The sequence below is a fragment of the Macaca fascicularis genome, chromosome 17, assembly GCF_037993035.2.
Source record: "Macaca fascicularis isolate 582-1 chromosome 17, T2T-MFA8v1.1".
Taxonomy (NCBI): Eukaryota; Metazoa; Chordata; class Mammalia; order Primates; family Cercopithecidae; genus Macaca; species Macaca fascicularis.
The window spans coordinates 37,042,249-37,062,547 of record NC_088391.1 but is presented as its reverse complement, the minus strand read 5'-3'; the positions used below and the strand labels follow the sequence as shown (position 1 = coordinate 37,062,547).

Genomic DNA, 20,299 nt, shown 5'->3' with positions numbered 1-20,299 from the left:
GAATTTGGAATTGCACGATGTGCCATTTTTAGACTTCTATTATAACCATTATTTAACTATTCTGAATACATATTAGAGATTACTCATTTAGTGATGGTCTGGCAGTTGGGAAACTTTCTATTTTGCTTCTAACAGTTATGCATTTAAAGGATGGGGTTCACTATGTTCTTAAGAGAAAATGCTGGAATTTCAAATAAAACACAAACAGTCATAATAAAAAGATTTGTGAAACAGACCACAGTGCATTCTAGGCTGAAAAATTTTAAGTATCCCTTCTTGAGTGTTCAAGAAGTTTTCAAATTTTTTAATCATAGGCCATATTTCAAGGAAATAAACTTTCACTTTGCCTTGAGAATTCAAATATATGTTATTTTCCACTATCTAGTTTAACACCATTAGCAATGGTAGTTTTAAAGTCTGAAGTTTACATTATTTTCATATTTCCAAATCTAGTTTTTTATATTATATCTCTTCTCTAAATTACCCAGACTTTGTTTCTCCTACAGATGTCATATCCATCTAATTGCCAAATTCTGTTACTTATTTGCAAACTATCTCAAATCTTCATATTTCCACTCATACAGACCACCACATAAATTCTGGTCCATATCATTTTATATGGGAAATAGACCCAGACTGACCCCTTTGACATCATCTTTTCTCTCTTACAATTTGTCTGTGGAGCCATTGAAAAAGCTTTCCTAAATGATTGCATTAATTATATTATGCTTCTCCCATATATATATATATATATATATATATATATATATATATATATATATTTTTTTTTTTTTTTTTTTTTTTTGAGACGGAGTCTTGCTCTGTCACCCAGGCTGGAGTGCAGTGGCCGGATCTCAGCTCACTGCAAGCTCCTCCTCTCGGGTTCACGCCATTCTCCTGCCTCAGCCTCCCGAGTAGCTGGGACTACAGGCACCCGCCACTTCGCCCGGCTTTTTTTTTTTTTTTTTGTATTTTTTAGTAGAGATGGAGTTTCACCGTGTTAGCCAGGATGGTCTCGATCTCCTGACCTCGTGATCCACCCGTCTCGGCCTCCCAAGTGCTGGGATTACAGGCTTGAGCCACCGCGCCCGGCCGTATTTTTGATGGTTTCCTACTGATCATTAAAAATGTTCAAATTCTCAGGTTGACATCCAAGGTTCTGCACAATTTGGTCTCAGTCCTTTTCTGCTAACGTTAGTAACTTTTAAGATAAATTTAAAATTTTTGAATTGTTTTAGATTTATAGAAAAAATTAGTTACCACAGAAAGTTCCAACTACTGCACGACTAGTTGGCTCTATTACTGACATCTTATATTGGTATGGTACATTTGTCACAGTTGATGAACAAATATTAATTAATTATTACTAACATTATTACTAGCTAAATTCAACACTTTTTTTTTTTTTTTTTTCCAGAGATGAGATCTCCATGTGTTGCTCAGGCCAGAGTGCAGTGGCAACATCGTGACTCACTGCAACTTCAAATCGTGGGCTCAAGCGATCCTCCTGCATCAACCTCCTGAGTTGTTGGGACTACAGGTGCATACCACTATGCCTAGCTAGTTTAGAAAATTTTTCCATAGAGATGGGGATCTCACTTAGTTGGCCAGGTTGGTCTTGAACTCTTGCCTTCAGGAGATGCTCCTGCCTTGGCCTCCCAAAGGGCTGGGTTTACAAGCGCGAGCCACTATTCCTGGCCTAAAGTCCATCCTTTATTGTGACTTCCTTAGTTATTACCATATGTCCTTTTTGTGTTCTAGGATCCCATCCACCATCTGACTCCACAACTTTTTATTCTATATAAAATTGATTAAAATTTCATCACACAAATGACACACCCACAAGTAAGATAAATTTTCATTCCAACAAACTTTTATACTCAACTTCCATCCATTACTTGATATTCATATAGTAGATTTAAAACTATTTTAGACTGGTATTCATAACTAGCACAATATCAAACTACATATTTTTCCAAAAGCTTTGAAAAACACAAACATTCACTGAGGGAAAGTAAGATTTAAGAGATCAGGAATTAGGCTTTAGGCTTGTTTGTACATAATTTCACATCTTCGTTCCTTATATAGTGGCACAAATAGCTGTTGACTCACTTAATGCAAACTATATTTGAGAAGATAGAAAAGAATGTACACCACATATGTGACAAACCCACACATTGTGCACATGTACCCTAGAACTTAAAGTATATAAAAAAAGAAACATTAAAAAAAGAAAAGAATGTATACCATTTTGAAGAATCAGTAATGCTTCATATGTCAGTATTATTATTGCTATATAGATTTTACCTTGTCCAATATTTTTAATAGGTATTACATATTAAGAGCATAAAGACAATTATAAGAATTTACTTATAGTACTAAGGGACCAAGCTAGTTTTAGTCTCCCTCAAGTAAATTAGAAGAAAATTATAGATAACATACTAATTACTATCTATCACATCTATTTATCTTTGAAGATTTTAATAAGAATTTATATGGCAACACACTATTGACACTCAACTTCAATTTCAGTATGATGTTGAACCAAAGCAAATAAAAAATCTGACTTCTTTTTAAAGTGATTCATAATGCAGATAGATTCCCCCAAGGCAGAATTAATTATTATACTGTATTATTAAGTGAATTTGAGTAGTTTGGCATTTTTGAACTGATATCAGAAAAATTTGGTTATGTTAGAAGAAAATGATAGCATATCACTTAAACATTGATGGCACTAACACATGTATCAAGCATATTCAAATGAACTGGTGATACCTAAGTAACAAATGTTGTGAAATGAATGTACATATTTATATTCATAACACCATAGTTCTAAAACCAATTAAGTAAAATACTTATCCTCTATTCATAAAAGCATAATGCTCATAATGTAAAACCAATAACTTGCCCCGTGGCTTTAAAAAGCTGTTTCTTTCATTCTTTTCAACATTCAACATTTAAAAAATGATGGTAATGAAATATTGTCATATGAGCACAGAAATAATTAGGTTGATAAATAATGGGTTTTGAACACTTGTGTGCTAACAAATCTATGTGAAAATGCATTATTAACTATGGTTTATGCGTTTTGGAATTTTAAGGACAAGTTCCTAGCAACCTGGTATAATTTCCAGGCACAATTACAGTACATTTGAGAAGTTAATAATATTCTGGTAGATGTAGGCTAGGCGTAATTCTTAAAATTTTAAAACGCTTATGCCATTAAACTTTAAATATAAATATATGTGTTTAAATAAAATAATGTATGTTTATATATATGTGAATGTGTGGTTATGAAACAGAACATATATTTAGTAATCAAATATAGAAAGTCAAAATTGCATCTTATAAGAACAAATCTAGGAGGAGATTTATTTCTAACATCTGGGATTCTATGTAGCCTAGTTTTTAAAAATCTCAGTACATTACGGAAGGAAAGTGTGAGCAGAAACATAGTGTTGTTTTCCTCAGTAAAAACGAAAGAAAGAAACCTGGAAAACTCTGGCCTCTGAAGATTCGTTCCCTTAACTTTTATTATTTTAAATATGGGTTCTCCTATAAGTTTAAATTTAAGGGGATCTCACCTCATGCCTCAGAGGCACATTACCCCTCTCTTTAGAAACTATTTAATATGTAAGTACTTTGCTGCTATTCCTTTTCTTGGTGATGTCTTCTTATTGCTTTTAGCAAATCTTTCATTTCTATCATTACTTTCTACACATCTCAATAAATTTAGATGAACTTACCTAAATTGATGGTTTTTAAATCAATGCATATATATATGGCTAACGGAATCAGCATTTCACAAATAAATGCCCACTACTATCTGGGTATTCAAATCGAATTATTTAATTAGAAATGTGTCTTCTGGGTACGGTAACAGAAAAGGCGGTTTCTGCATCTTGAGGAATCTTTACCAGTCTCACCTGAGCTCCTTATTATATTTACTCACAGGATAGGTTGTTATTTTGCTGATTTGTCTCTTGTGCTTCACAGTGTCGATTTGATTCACTATTTTCCTGAAGATGTCAGCTTACCATAATTTTTGTATATACTTTATCGTACAATATCAGTTATAGACAATCAAAAGCTAACCTAAGTTTTTCTATCTTTCTCTCAAGACTACATTATGTTCTGAGCATCTGCAGTCTCTTATTTCAAGTAAAAGAGTCATACATCTCAAAATGGATTGCGCTCATTCTTTGCAATGCCCGATTCTCTTTCCACCCTTTCTATTTAATCATTTGTTTCCTCTGCACATTGTTTTTGCCAGCCAATACTACTTAACAGCCCAACTGTATTGTTAAAATCTGATGGAAGTTCTTAATACTGAAAAACATGATCATTCTATCAAGGATTTCCAACTCCCTATCAAGACGTTAAGGCCTTTATTCTCCAAATACAATCATCCCCCTGACTCCCTCTTAACTACCACCTAGGCTGGTTAGAACTTCATTATTTCTCACATGGGCTATGGTCACTGTGAAATAATAAAAAATACTTATGAGATTAGAATTAGACATCCTAAGCTAAAATTTTGGCTAAGTCACACAAAAGTTCTAGTAACCTTAGAATGGTTATTTCCTCTATTCGAAATGAAAATAAATATGCCTGTCTCATGAAACTGTTGAAATTTTTGTACGTTCCCTGAGGTAAGTTAGACAAGTGTACATAATTCTGTTCTTTGAATAGTCATTAAATGTTGTATCTGCTTCTGACTTCAACAGAACTGCCCTAAGGCTTAAAAATTATTAATAGTTTGATATCATGTCATTTACCAGATCAAGATCCTTTAACATTTACCCACTGTCGACTTCAGGTTCTCTAAATTCTCCTGCTTAACCTGTGGTCTTAATCCTTGATCAATCTATTTTTCTTTTAAACTAATCACTGGGAATACATTGGAGGTTAACAGAAATATTTTCTTCCCACACAAAACCTGCAGACTACTGGTGGAGACAAGTTGGTGCAACAACTACAACAACAAGAACAACAACAACAACAAAACAGTCTCAGCACTAGATGCTTCTTTCCTAAGAAAGAAAAGAAGAAAATGCCTCAATGGCTGGTTGTAGAGTGAGCTAGCAGGCGTGACAGAGAGGATTTTTTGGCCAAGGTTAAAAGTTTACATTGTTTTGGAAGTGTTGTGCATTGTAATCGGAAGAGTGAAATGACCTAATTTACATCGCAAGTAGATCACTTTCTTGCTAATTGTTGGTGAGTAAGTAACAGGACAACAAAGAAAACATATGACAAACTGAGAGGGTATTTCAAGAAAAAAGGGTAGCCTGCGTAGGGAGATACACCGGAGGTGAATGAACTGAAGAAATTTCACGTAGAACTGGGGGATGGTAACAATATGACTTAATGACAGATGTTAGCATGAGGAAGAGAAAGGATATAGTAATTCCTTTGTTCCTAACTGGAGTGACTAGGTAAATGGTAGGATTATAAGAAGGAAGATGGCTGGGGAGGGCTTGGGATAAAAGTGAAGATAAAATCCTGCCAGGTTTGGGATGGAGAAAACAAAATGGAATTTAACCAAGTATGTGGGTTTTGTTGTTGTTGTTGTTGCTGCTCTATTTTAACTGTGCAAAAACTTTGATTAGGTACCTAGAGAACTGTGAAATGTCTTATGAATACAGATGGACTACAGTGTTCTGCACATTGTAGAGTCTCATTGAAGGGGAATTAAATTTGTGTGTATAATACAGATATCTTGGAAGAGTCTGAGATAGTTCTAAACATAACATCCACGCTAGCACTTAATAAATACAGCATTTAAAAAATAAAAAGTGATCTTATTTATTGTTCAAAATTAGCAGAAGTACCATTTGGCACTGAGAGGCACTGAATTGGGAGATAGACCCTACATTTAGAATTGTCTTATTATACCTTGCTTTCACCATTGGTTACATATTAATAAGCTAAGCTTCATATATAAGGGTGGTTTTAGGGGTATATAGAAATTAAATTATTTTTAAATGGTATTAATGTGTTAACACAGAGCTTTTTGTGTCTTCTATCTATTTTCAGTAAGACTGACCAGGGTTAACTGCAGAATCTGTAGCAATAAACTAGAGATTGTTCTGGGTAAAGGCAAGTCATCTATATAAGCACCAAAACAAAACCAAAAAAAAAAAAAAAAAAAAAAAGAAAACCAGATATGAGTCTCAGGAGTAAATGCTAAGCAAGGTAAATCAAAAGAATAATACTAATAAATAATCACAATTAATCAGTTGACTAAAGGTGGTGCTGAAGTACTCTCCATAAACCTTTGAACTTAGGTATAAAGAATCAGGTTCAACTCACCTTTTAAAAGTAACATATCTTAATTCCAACTTAGAAATATTGATATAACTGTTCTGCAAACTCTCCTTTGGACATCATTATCTAAGACTGTAAATAAGTAAAAGGGATGATAGTGGAAAGAGTACAGACATGGCATAAGACAGACAACTGCTGCACTGCTAAAGGCATCAAAATGGGCAAGTTACCTCAGTTCTCTGATACTCAGGTTTTCATCTCTTAAAGGTGGTAACAGCAATATTATCAACTTGAGAGATGTGTTTAAAAGCACTTGCTGCAATGCTTGACACATAGTAGATGTTTATTAATATTTTTCTTTAAATTACCAATTATTACTAACTGATCTTTGTTATCTGATTGAATAACTTCATATGGTTTGTCATATATTTATCCTTTTTTAAGAATTTCAGTAGGAATTATATTTAACATAGGAGTGTCAGCTCTGCTGTAAAAATGCGTGGGAAAAATCAACTTTGATTATTATCAACAAATAGAAATCAATATTGCACAATATTTCTTCTGAGTTATGCTTATTGTTCAGAATAATTTCAATAAAAGTCTTGGGCACAGCAATTAAATGACATGATATTATAATATACAAAGTTTAGAGAGTTTTAAACATGCCACTGTCCTTTCAAAACTTGATGAATGATCAGCTTGGCCATCAAGTTATTTGCATTTCCAACTCTCCTCAGGTATATCATTACATAGTCATTCTAAGGCAACAACCTGACTACGTAACCACACTGAAAATAAAGTTTTTTTTGCTGTCTGTAAAATAAGATTTAAACTCATTAGTATGGCATTCAAAGTCCTTCATAATCTGACCCCAACACATTCTTTTGGTCCAATTTATCTCCATTAAAACCCTACACTCCAATAAAAATATTTTGATTTATTTACCACTTCTAAATTATGCTATGGCTTGCTACATCTCCAGTTCTTTGATGATGTTAGTATCCCATCTTTAAACAATCAATTCACTTTTTAAATTACTGTCGATTTTTGTAATTTTTATATTTTCATCTGATAGAGAGTCCACTTTCAAGACCCTATTACAAGCTCGTGTAATTTGTGAAGTCATTCCTTATTTGCTTCTCTAACAAAATTAATTATATATACATACACACATACATATATATATAAAAGTAGATATAACATTTACCTAATGGAATTACAGATCAATAATAGAGAGTTGATATCCTCAAAGACAAAGCACTTCAAAGGCAAACAGTGTCATATACATGAGTGTTGAAGTAATATTTACCGAATTACCTTATCCATATATTAATTAATGATAATGAGATCCGGCTCTGAACAAACATCAAAACATAACCCCAAGAGTAAAGGAAATATTCTCAGATTTATATTTACTTAAGATGTAATCTATTGTCTATTGTTTTCTAACAGAGTGGAGTAATGATTGCATACATCATGAAGTTATTCTGTATGCATTAAAATTTTCTCAGCTTTTCTTGCCATCTCCCATTAAATACTACAAATACTGTTAGCTTGTAAAGGTAAAAGGTCAGATATCTGTATAAAGAATATTATGTAATGAACACAGTAATTCAAATTAGAAAGAAAATGACTCTGAACAAAAAACAATTTCATCTTTCTATATGAATTCTCAAATCCTCAAAGAAAATAAATCTAGGCCAGACAAATCAATTTCCATGAAATATATATTTTGTTTTAAAAATAAACCCAGTGTCAGAGGTAAAGGTGTATTTATTATTGGTCTGCAAATCCTAAAAGTGCTATTCAAAATGATCCTATGCTGTGATTATACATTACCATGTGCCTAGATTACTTTTTAGCTTCCCAAAGTAAATATTTATTATATTTACTTTGGCTAGACGAAATAGTCCATCATCACTTATACTCTTTTTTTTTTTTGTATCCAGTCCAAAGATTCCTAACTGCACAATTCTATTACAATTTCATAGAATATTGGATTAAATAATGTATCTTGGTAGTAGATAAATTTTTTTCATTATACAACTGCTTAAATCATCATCAATATAACTTGTCAAGAATTTTAAAAAGGAAAAGCTGTAACATGCAACTTAAATATAAGATAAGACTGCATATTCATTATTCATAATTTTAAAATAAAAAAAATCCACATCTCGAAGTAACTTTGTTACTTTTTTGGTGAATAAAACTGACTTGAACTGGCATAGGTTACTTATATTAGGAATTTACCCCATTTAGTGAGAGTATTCAGATTTCTCACTACACAGTGTTAATGTGTTTGATTATGGATACTGCCACAGAATCCAGTGGAAATGATACATAATGTATGTATATGCACTATAGCACCTTTCTAAGATCAGAAAAATTCTTAACTCTGGAAAGCACAGAGTTTCAATGATTATAGGCCTAAATATCATAACATCAATTTTCAAAAATCCATGAGAACTATGAGACTGAAAAGTAAAGAAAAAATTAATTTTAACTTGTTAAAATATTTGGTTTGATATATTCCATGCCCCTAAATCTTTTTTTTTTTTTGCAATTATAAATATGAAATAATGGCCACATGTGTTTTTGACACATATGCACCTTGTGGTAGAATATCTTGGTAATTTTCTTAGCTTCTCTGAATTTTTACGTATCTGAGTGTCATTTATATAAGTGTTTATGTGAAATAAGAGATTCGTGGACTTTGCCCTGCACTTTATAGAAAAGATTAGAGCCACCTATTATAAACTACCAGTAATTGTTTACCCTTTTCTTACACATCTATGTTTATGTTTTCAAATTTATTTCTTCATTCCTTTCTTTACAGGAGAAGAGTTTATCTTTACTTTAAAGCTAGCCTCCCCATCATGCTTCAGTTAATATCCTTTTTCTAGCCCAATCCTTCAATATTTCCTCCTAATTGGATCAGCTGCTTTAGTATATTGACACTCAATTTTCTTGAATAGTAAAACCTTTTTTCATTCATAGCACTATCTTCTTAGCTACCCCAGCTCCCTCTCCATTACTTGCTATGTTTTCTTTGAAACAGGAGGAAACTTTCCGTCTCCAATCTCTGACCATAATTCCTTGGCATATCCCTCTTCAAAAAAAACCTATGTATCATATACGATATGATGTTTTGAGGAGTGTGTGTGTGTATGTGTGTGTGTGTATATATATATGTGTGTGTGTGTGTGTATATATATATTCACACATTGTGAAATAGTTAAATCTGGCTAATTAAAAAATGTATTACTTCACATAGTTATTATGTATGTAGGGAGAACACTTAACATCCACAGTCTCTGCACTCTTCAAGAAAACAATGTATCATCTTTAACCATAGTCACCATGCTGTACAAAAGATCTCTTGAACTTATTTCTTCTAACTGTAATTACATATCCTTTGACTTACATCTCTCTAATCCTCTAGCCCAGCCTCTCAACCACTTCGGCCTCTGGTAACCACCATTTGACTCTCTACTTCTGTGAGATCAGCTTTTTTGGATTCCACATGAGGGAGATCACGCAGTATTTGAGTTTCTGTGCCAGGGTATATCCTTTTGAAATCTCTTATCTTTAACATCTTAACTCCTCTCATGGAAATCAGGAGTGACCTGTCAGTTGTCAGATTGTATAGTTGTTTCTTGAACTTCATTGTGTTAGATTTCTCTAATGAATCGACATTGTGTGTTTTTGCCTAGCTTCGGCTACTGTGACTATGTAGCTTACTACCCCTTTCCTTCCTTACTGACTATGGCTTTCCTCTTCTTGCTGATAACTCTTCTGTCTCTGTCCATTCTCCTCTGAACGCATCAAACAATTCATTGAAACATTGTATATATATCTTCTATATATCATGCTTGTTTATGCGTGTAAGTTTCTCCTTATCTCTCAAAGTAAAATTCTGTTCATCTCCTAAGTCCTAGCTCAAATTTTAACTCTTACATGAAATCTTCACTGAGTAAGTATTAGTATTCTATCCCTCCTCTTTAAAAGCCCCAGAGTTTTTCATTTATACCTAAACAACAATACATTATTTTCTACATTTTACTATATTTTCAATATATATTTCATTTTCATTACTAGATTGTAAATTCTTTGAAATAGTTTTCATAAGTCCCAAGAGAGTCTAGGGAATTTGCTAGGAATCCTCACTGGAACGTAAGCTCTATGTGAGCAGGAATGTTTGTTTCACTTACTACTCAATCTTTAACACTTGAAACAGTATCTGTCACATGCCAGAAGTGCAATATACATTTGTTGAACAAACATTCAACATGACAACTAAGACAGTCCTATATGCATAGTGGGCACGAGACAACAAGTTAGTTAAAAATTCAAAACATATTTTTTCAAGTAAATGCTTCTTCTTTCAAAATAGTGAGTTTGAAAAGTTATATATTTATGCCAGTCACATATAATCACATATTTGGGACTGCCCTCCGAACTAGTTTGTGAATCATAAAATACAACCAGCTCAGTATATTTATTCTAAACAGACACAGCATTATTCAGCTAATATACTGACGTAATTTGGCTATCAATTATACTTGGCCGGAAATGAAATCTAAAAACTGTAAGTTTCAGTGAAATATCTCATCTGGGGGTCTCTAGATTTTGGATTTCCACAGAACATACTGAGTATTTTTCTTGGCAGGCTGAACTATTACTGACCTCTTCCTCTTCCTAGCTTCTTAGTGTTGTGTTCTGTGGGATTACGTTATGAGCCCTATTATCTTTACCCTATTATCTTTTCTCCCAATACTCTTTCTCATTAATTTACTTGGATTTAAGTATGGTTCTATGCCAATAACCTGCAAGTTTATATCTCCTGACCTCTCTGATTGCCAGACTGTGATTGCCAGCTGCCTTTCCTGATACTTCCATATGGGTGCCTCAGACATTTCTAATTAACACGTCTAAATCTAAACTCTTCTTTATAAAGCCCAAATGTTGTTCCTGTAGTGACCTCACCCTGTCTTCACCACCTTACTAAACTGGACTATTGTTTAGGAAGCTACTTAAGTCACAATTCTAAAATACAACAACACATCAAGTTTTATACTACCTGATTGTTTTCTGAAGGTTTTCTCAAAGATCTGGTTAAGTTTTATTTTTGTTGTTACTTTTTGTTTTTCCTAGCATCCCTGGAAAAAAATTTCAAATGTTCCACATTACGGAGTCAATTTTAATAAACATATAAGCATTGGACATTAAGAAATAATTAACATATACATAACATTAAAAACTTAATTAAGGCAATAAATAATTCAATTAGTATTCCATTTAGTTAGACATTAAGTCATTTTTTCCTTTAGAATTTCTTATCCCAAAAGCTAATTTCAAATAGAATGCTAAGCAATCCATTATCATTATAAAAGTAGTGGTATATATCAAAACAAGTTTTTAATCATTTACTTTGTTCATTCCTCCTACCTCTTCACTACTCTGGACCTCATTTTCTCTTGCCTTGGGCTACCTCCCAAGCTTCCTAATTTATTCCTCTCTCCCGACATATTTCCAGAAACATCATCTCTTTAAAATGCAAGTTTGCAATGTTACCTCCTGAGCACCCCTAATGGCTCTCTATCAGGCTTTGCATCACTGGGCTTCCAGCCACCTCCCTAGTCTAGTATCTGCCATTCCTAGTCTCATACATCGCTACTCATCTGCACCTCACAGCAACTTGCCATACACTGGTTCACTTCATCTGTGCTTCTGAGTGTTTCCTGTCATCCTCCCTCGTCTGACTACTCTGCCAAGTGTGCAGAAGGGTCTGCTCAAATGTTTCTTACTCCACAAAATCTCTTTGATTCCTTAAATCTGGGCTGGGGTTTCATTCTACATGAATTTTGTGGACATATGTCTCACTGCCCTGACCTCATAGTTTATATGTCAGATTCTCTTCAGATTCCCTTATGACAGTGTGCGCTCCCTGAAAACCCAGTCTGTGCCTCAGCTCATCTGTGTATTCCATGGTATAGCTGTTTATTTTAAAACAGTGAATGAATAAATGAATGAGTTAAAAGCTTTCCTGTTTCCATGATTCCTTACAACACTAAGGAAAGAATCAATGAGCAACAGATAAGAGAAATGGAGATATTGTTCACAGACTGACAAAATATATACATCCTAGTGTTTGGTGATAATGCAGTAGTGTCAGTGGGTACATCTGAGCTTTCATTCAATATATGTTAAAGGATCAAGAATGAAGCTCTCAAAAATGACCACTTACATCTTCAGATTTCCTCCAGGTAAGGAAATGGTGCTGCTACAGGTTTGATGTGCCTATTTGGAGACTTTGAAGTCTCTATTGTGTGTTATGGAAATGGCTTGGTAGGATGGAAAGAGTCCTAAAGTGGAAAACTACAAACCTGGAACTAGTATTGCCTTTGCCACTAACATGAAGACTTAATGGAAACTGTTCTCTTACTTATAAAATGGAGGCATTATACTTCAGGTTTTCTTCTCACCATAATGTTTTGTAATATGGTTTTTAAAAGAACAGAGAACTTCTAATATTGGAACATGCTCTCAAAGTGAAGTAAGAGAAAATTTCTGGGGAATGTTTTGGACCTATTAAATCAACAAAATTATTTCCTTAAGTTCTTAATTAACTGATGCTGATAACTTGTCTGAATTTTAATAGTGTATGGGCACACTCCTAGTTTCATAAAAGTGTACTTAATAATAGTACATGATTTGTCTTAATAAAAAATAAAAAAGGTAGGCACAGTGGCTCTAGCTTGTAATCCCAGCACTTTGGGAGGCTGAGGCAGAAAGATTAGTTGAAGCCAGGAGTTTAAGAGCAGCCTGGCCAATGAAACAAGACCCCGTACCTACAAATAAATTTGAAAAATTAGCCAGGTGTGGTGGTATGTGTCTGTAGTCCTAGCGACTTTGAAGGCTGAGGTAGGAGGATCACTTGAGGCCAGGAGATCAAGGCTGCAATGAGCTGTGATTGCAATATTGCACTCCAGCATGGGCAACAGAACGAGATCCTGTTTCTAGAAAGAAATAGAATGAAATAAAAAAATAAAACAAAATATTGTCATTATAATAAAATCTAAAAAAGGAAAATCCTCTGATGTGTTGAGATATTTACTTGAAAAATACAATAATTATAAGGCAGGAGAGGGCTTTTAGGACTTTCGGAAACACGGTCCCAGCATTCCCTAATTTTATTCCCTAATTTTAGCAAAAGCAAGATATTATCAAAATCACATGAGTGATTTTGATAATATCACTCATGGTAAATCATACAACACTTGTTAGGAGGCTTTACAATGAGCAACAAATATGAGGATCATAAAATCTCTCTATTTTCATGATACCAGCTGCTGGATTCTAGAAGCAGATGTTTGCACATGTGAAAAATATATTGAAACTTTTAAAGTTAGGTAAACCATGGGGCAATTGCAAACTTTGGTAAGCAAAAGTAAACTGAAGCTGCATACAATTTGGGAAAAACACTTTATCCAGAAAACATAAACAGAGATGAATTTTGAAAGTCTTGAAAGACAGCACAGGAGGGTGCAAAAGTTGACACTGAGATGCTATTAGATGAATGCATTCTAGTAAAACCTTACAGGGATTGAAAATAATTGGAAGTCCTGGCAAATAGTGCAGTTTCTTACATGCCACCTATGTGAATTACAAAGCAACAGTGTCCTTAAACATTTCTAAGTATTTTTTTTTCCTGGTATTAAACATTCAATAGTTTCTTCCTGTCCCCCATATGTGATAGTAATTTTCTATTTCCTTCCTAAGACAAATTTACTATTAATAAGCTTACAGCAGCATTTCTTTTAAAAATTGTTTTCAGAGACCGGCAGGTAGCCACTACAAGGAGGGACACAGTCATCACCTTCATGTTCTTGGTTAAGCGGAAGTGGTTTTGTGGCAAGCCAGGTCTCACTAACAGGTGAACAGCATGTCTCTGTGACAATGGTCTCAGCACGGATTGAGTGGTTAGGTTAAATATTAAAAACTGAAAGAGCCAGTGCCCCTAAACAAAGGCTGGAATGTAACAAAAGTCCATCAAGAGTCTTGAGCAGGCCTTTCCTGGGCCTTAGAACATAACAAGATAACAAAGGAATTCTTAACAGGACAAGTTTGATTAAACAGGTTTTATTGGGGGTCTGAAGAAACTTATCAGACCTCCACAAACAAATTTTATTCGGATGTCTGAAGGAACTTCCCAAACCTCCATGATTTAGCAGGAGACAAGATGAGGGTAATCATCCCTGGCACCCGGACCCACCTAGGTTAAGTAAATTTACTGAGACTCCAGAGGAAGGTCTTTAGGACTCTGACCTTAGTTATAGATTAGAAGAAGTTAATCGCTTATGTCTTTGAACAAATGCACACTTACACATAGGCATAAGCTTTGAAGGTTTATAAGCTCTGGAAAACTTTGTGATTTTGACTTAGTCTGGTGATATTTTCTCAGCCTTTTCCTTGTACCCGGTTACAGAAATAAACTCTCTTCTTTCCCAGTTCGTCTGCATCTTGCTGTTGGGCCACAAGAATAAGCGTCTCGACCCTCTCTTTGGCCTGGGAAAAGTTTGGCTGTTGTCTGTTATGGGAAAGTCTGGGAAAGGCCTCGACTCATTAATTGGAAGAGTCAGAACTGCAGTAACCATTCCACAGACTAGAACACAGAAAGAAACAGTTCTACTACTTTTTTGTTTAGTGTCAGTTATAAGGAAGATTGTAAAGTAAGTGGTTTATGTTCAACACCTTATACCTCTAGCTCACTGACTTCACACAATCTGAATGTGTGGTTCTACACATTCCTCCCCAGGTGGACATGAGCCTCGACTTCTATTTCCTTGCTATAGCTTTCTTAAATAGTTCCTTCATGGTAAAATACAGGTTGTGGAAAGTTTTTTAATCGGTTTCATTTCCAAACATAATTCGAAATATGATGAAATTTCAGTCGTTATATGGTGAATTAGAAAGGGAGAGTTGAGGGAGTGAAACTCAGAGCCTCCCCCACCTCCACCTCTAGGCAACTGTGAAATTACATAACAAACACTGCTCTCATTTAAACTAGCCTAAGCCTATTTTGATTAAGGTAGCCCCAAGCAAAATACAAGTACTAACTTAAAGAAACAAAAAAATATTTATTAGCTTTACTTTCTGTGATTTTCTAGAATGTTCTCTAGGAAGAAAAAAAAAGTCATCCTTAAGAAAGAAATTTAGTCTTAAAACTGGAATTCACTAAAGCAAACCAAAGATATTTGATATTCCTATTACGGTCAACTTTTCATGGATTTTAAAAATTGGATTTGAATCGGGAATTTCATTATGCAATTTTTTAACTCAATGTAATTTGAGAAGACAGATTTTCTAACAGTAGAGGCAGGAGAAGGAAGCCATAGGATTAAGTAGAAAACTAGAAATTACAAGGCAATTAAATAAAATGAAAAAAATGAGAAAGAATTTGAATGGCAATCCCTGGGAAGCAGAGAAGTCCTTGAATCCAGTCACAGGGGAAGGGACCAACAGCCGGTCACCCAAAAGGGTGATTTTAGAATTGGTTGGCACACAGATTGTCAACAGAATTATCATTCACAATTCTATTCCACTAGCTTCAGGCTTCAAGGAGTTGGTTTCAGTCAATTATAAAGATAGCAGAAGGCTGATCATCCTTGGAAAATTGGGAACTATCACTTAGCCATCATTAAGGAGCTCAGAGAAATTGCTGGTAAGCATTTATAAGGACTGTACATTTATTATTTGAAATCAATGGAGACTACTAAATTTTAGAAAATGCTTATTAAATCTTTTCATGAAGAAAAAGTGATTGCTAACAATCAAAATAATTTACAGGGCTTCTAATGGATAGAAATTCATAGGTATAGTACTTACTTAAAGAAGCTAAAATGTGAATAATATTCCGAGGCTTAAGAAAACATTAGCTTCATAAATTCTTAAAAGAGTTGTATTATTTATAAAACTATATGTGGCTCTTCTTTACAGAACTAATACTATAATTATTTTCATTAGGTTTTGGTATAAATCAGTTTATCTTCTTCCAAAATATAAAATCAGTTAAACAAATTCAAATATATTTTTCTCAATAGTCCATGGTTTTCTTTTCCCATTTTTAAAATAAAAAATAGTTTATTAAGTAACAATACATATTTACCTTTTTTATTAAGTAATATGCTATTATGGTACTATACAACTTCCAAAACATTTGGAATTTTTTAATCTACCTACCTACTGTATTTTATAAAGGACGAAGGGGGGGTATGGAGAAAATCTAATTAACTAATAGAAAACTAGGGCACAAATATGCAATAAAATGGAAATTAGGTACATTCTTTGAATTTTTTTCCATCACACTAAAAGAAAAAATAACCTCTTTCTACTAAAGGGTTTATTAACATTACATCCTTAAAGCTGTCTTCAGCTCTAGTACAGTATATCACACCTTCAATTAGCTGCTGAATTCTTTTAAATTATCTTGCCAAAAGAGTGGGCAATACATTACCTTTGGTATGCATTTGTAATTAAACTAATGGTAACAAAAATACACAAATATCAGGAATGGAGCAAACAGAAAAAATTTCACTGCACAAAAGATGAGAAACAAAGTAATATTTGAGCTAATAAAATAAAATCTCAAAAGGCCTAAGTCATTTCCAAAGGAAAACCATTATTAACAAAGAAAGTATTGAAAATGTAAAGATTTTTTTGAAATTGATTTTCATTTCTAAATTAAAGAAATATTTCAATTTAAATATAAAACATTATTTTTCTAAAATGAGATCATTTTAGTTGGAAAATAATCTCATACAAAAATATAAAACATAATATACTACTGAATTTTATTTGAAATCTGTGTAATGCACTGCTACACATTTTTAGTAAGAGAAAATGACTGATAAACACGTCTCCTTTCATTTGGCTCTAGTTTTTTCTCGTAAGAGAAAATTTACTTTTGCTTTTTGGATAATTTTGAAACTATTAAAATTAGGGTTTAATATTTGAAATCTACATGAAATAATGATTTGCATATGGCTGCCATCATCTGTCATCTATAAATAAAGTTATTTATATGTGTGCTTGACTTACTTGTGGAATTGTCTCTCATGATGTTTTTCAAATAGAATAACTAAATATATTGATCAAGACAATAGCTGCTTGCTTCTTTAACATTTTAACATTATTTCTGAGTAAACTACTCATTACATGAATAGTATAAAACATTGTTTGAAAGAGCAGGCTTTGAATATATTTTTTTAAAATTTCTATACTGCCTTCACACTTATAACTATAGAACATTAAAAAACAGTTACTTAATATCTACTGAATGTGAGAGTAACAGTATTTTCCTATCTATAAATGCCATGAAAATTAAATTGGGTGGGTAATATGTTTCAGGTACTGAGCAAAATACAGTAGTTCAATCAATGCATATGAGAGATTCTGATCTTCTCCCCCTTGGTTTGCACACATTAACTCAAGTTTTTACTTACTGTTTGATGTTTATTCAATATCTTCTTATAGCAACGAGTCAAAATGGTTATTTGAGCAAACTCTCCCATTTGGAGACAAGGTTGTGTAGAAAATAGAAAAGTTAGAGCCATATGCAAACCTAGGATTAAATTCCAACCTGCTGTTCCAGTTAATAAACTTCAAGTTAGCTTATTTTTATATGTAAGATAAAAATAAAAACTTTTTAGAGTTTGTAGGTTAAACAAGCTAATGTTGAAATTATTTGCACTGTTTATGGTAAGTGGTAAGAACTCAATAGATTGCAGTCTCCTCCTCTAAATCTAGATGAACAGATACAAGCATAGATACTTGAAAGACAGACAGACTGACGGATAAAATAGTTGACATAGACAATGAAGATAGATAAAGAGATATACAGATGAGAAGTAGAGAAATATAGGAGGATAGAGGACACAGAAAGATGAGAGGAGAGAAAGCAAAGGAGGGGAATATGAAGAGGGAGAAGGGGAGAAAGAGAGAGAGAGTGATCGCCCATCTATAATTAGTTACATATGATTACTTAAAGGCAGACTCTAAGTAAAATTCAGTTTTGACATTTCTGAATAATCTAAAGTTTCCTTTCATATTCAAAGCACTTAATAGATATTTATTAAATGAATGAATAAATCAAATCAAAGGATCAAATATTATTTGTGAAATATTATTTTAACTAACTTTAAATATCATGCTTTAAAGTCAAAGCCAGTCTTTTACACATAATTCAAATAGATTATTTAAGTGTATCTTCTAGATTTATAATAATTTTCCTGTATTTACTAATAGGAATGTATGGAAGCTTCTTACTTTACAAGAGATATTTCTAATAGGCATTCTTACTCTTAGACTAGCAATTATTTCCTGTGCAATATTAATTAAAATTTATGCCATTTTTGGCATTCTTTTAATAATAATAGCCACCTTCCCTAGACTTCAATTTTCAATATCAAAATTGAAAAAAGAGTTTTTAGTATAAATTGCGTTTTCATACATAATAAACAAGACTGCTTCCTTTCTCTATGAGAGAATATACACAAAATTCACTCCTATCAAATACATTTCTAAGTTAGTGGTTGGCAAGGAATTAAACAGTTAATGTGAACAGCAGTTTTTTGTTGTTGCTTTTTTTGTTGGTTTGCTCATTTTTTAAAAAGTTAACAGAGTTTCTCATAAAGATACAATAAACTGTTTACTTACTTTAGGCATTTTCATAAGTAGTAGCCAATCAATTATCTATCAATCATTTTATGTGTCATGCACATAGATGGGTCTATTTCATGCTGTGTATTTACATATCAAGTTTCAACAACCCATTATTGAAAATGTATCTCAAAGATTCATATATTTTATAAAATCACAGAGCTATAACCCATCATGACCATTTAAGTCACGTCGAGTAAACATACAAATTTTCAGAAAATGGGAATAATAAATAAGGATTCGCATTGCTTTTGTTAAAAATATTTTTAAAACAATATTGCACTATTAACACAGAAAGTTGCTATGGTAAAAGATCATGAAAAAAGTAATCAGTCTAGCAATTGTTACTTTGAAAACACCTTTTTCTGAGGTCAACCTTAAAATAAATTCAGCATAATTATATTTAGTCCAAAAATATTAATATATATTTAAACTGAATATATATTTTGTTTTAAATATATATATGTATATATAAACATATACGTATATACTTATATATATGGTATATTAATATTTTCATTAAACATTTTAATATGACTAGAAAACTTAACACTGTATCTGTTGAGGTATATATGATAGAACAGGCTGCCCTACAGGCAAAAATTTACTTTCTATAAATAATTAATCAATAAATGACTTAGAGGTTAGGTTCACATATTTTAAAGGTAGTTTCTCATTCAAAGCAACTGAAATAATATGTGTAAATATATTTAAATACTACTAACATTATGAAGACTATTACTATATCAACTAGTCTAGTGCACTTGTAATTGTAAAATCTAATTTATACTACAGTTCTTCTCATTTTCACAATAGGACATAAAAAACCTATTCACAGTTTTTAGTCTTACACATAAGAGTAGCTTAATTTACTTTGGATGAATCATTAGCAAACATTTTATTGTATTTAAAACAACAAAAGCATTAAAATTAATAAAAAGTGATATGAGACCAATAAATTAGAGATAAAATTTTACAAAAATATATGCATTTATTAAGACACATTGTTTTATTATCCATTTCATATCCATGAAGTCTTAGATGTAAATTAAAAGAAAGGCAAAACTCCAGTTTACCTATGACTCTTGAAAAACTATTTTGAAGCTAAAATCCAAACAAAAAATAAATCAACAAACACTGCTAAGAGCTATAAAATTCCAGTGATTTCATTTTACCTAAAAAGTGTTGAATTTACTAATTTTTATACCGAAATTCATAAATATACATATCTAGCTAATAAACGCCATATTTTCCCTGTTAGTATAACTCCAAATAGGAAAGGGTAGGAAATGTCTATGAAATAAGAACAATC

The 20,299-nt window shown here is 32.7% G+C and overlaps 1 protein-coding gene and 1 long non-coding RNA gene across 9 annotated transcripts in view; one reads left to right on the top strand and one right to left on the bottom strand.

The window, feature by feature from the left end:
* Window positions 1-20,299, top strand: part of LOC102132238 (uncharacterized) — a 159,917-nt gene that overhangs the window by 50,874 nt on the left and 88,744 nt on the right. For both annotated transcript variants that reach the window (XR_012426680.1, XR_010582613.2), the window contains exon 2: window positions 1,418-1,540. This is a non-coding gene — a long non-coding RNA (uncharacterized lncRNA). The remainder of the gene's footprint in view (window positions 1-1,417; window positions 1,541-20,299) is intronic.
* Window positions 1-20,299, bottom strand: part of PCDH17 (protocadherin 17) — a 97,472-nt gene that overhangs the window by 40,798 nt on the left and 36,375 nt on the right. The gene's annotated exons all lie outside the window — the stretch shown is intronic.